The sequence below is a fragment of the Lucilia cuprina genome, chromosome 2 (genome assembly GCF_022045245.1).
Source record: "Lucilia cuprina isolate Lc7/37 chromosome 2, ASM2204524v1, whole genome shotgun sequence".
NCBI lineage: Eukaryota > Metazoa > Arthropoda > Insecta > Diptera > Calliphoridae > Lucilia > Lucilia cuprina.
In genome coordinates, this window is record NC_060950.1 from 32,025,565 (window position 1) to 32,026,628 (window position 1,064).

Below are 1,064 nucleotides of genomic sequence, written 5' to 3' on the forward strand. Positions count from 1 at the left end.
GTTATGTGCGTTTTAGTTATTTTCGGGAGGGGACCTTGTATGGGAGCTATGACCAGTTATAGACCGATGAAAAAAAATGTCCTAGTAATATTTTTGTGTATATGATCATTACTTGTACCACTTGTGTTTTTCGGAAGGGGAACTTTTATGGGAGCTATGACCAATTAGGGACCGATCGGAAAAAGATTTCGTGGTAATATTTCTTTATGTGAGAACAATGCTTGCACCAAATTGTATATGGATATCTTGTACCAAACTTCATATCGATATCTTAATGTAGTAATGATTTTCGGGAGCGGACCTTATATGGGAGCTATGACCAATTGTGGACCGATCCAAAAAAGCCTTCATTGTAAAATTTCTGTATATAAGAGCAATACTTGTACGAAATTTTATATCGATATCTTAATTCAGTAATGATTATGTGCGTTTAAGTGATTTTCGGGAGTGGAACTTGTATGGGAGCTATGACCAAATATGGACCGATCCAAAGAAACTTCCATTTTTATATTTCAGTATATAAAAGCAATACTTGTACCAAATTTTATATCGATATCTTAATTTACTAATGAGTTATGCGCGTTTAATTGATTTTCTGGTGGGGACCTTATATGGGAGCTATGACCAATTTTGGACCGATCCAAAAAGCTTTCATTGTAATATTTCTGTATATAAAAGCAATACTTGTACCAAATTTTATATCGGCATCTTAATTTAGTAATGAGTTATGTGCGTTTAAGTGATTTTCGGGAGGGGACCTTGTATGGGAGCTATGACCAATTATGGACCCATCCAAAAGATTTGTCCTCTGAATAAATTCCATTGCTATAAAATTTTAATTTCTAAAATTTTGTGAAGATATCGACATAACGACGGAAGTTATTAACAAAAAACCAAATTTCCGGGAATATGTACTTTTGTATGGGAGGTATAAGAAATTGTTTCAAATTTTATGGAATTATCTTGAATAGTTTTCGAGAAAATTACATCAGAATGTGTAAAAAATGCTTATTTTTTTCGAGGTTGTTTAAAATTTTGATTCATAACTTTTCTCGATGTGAACC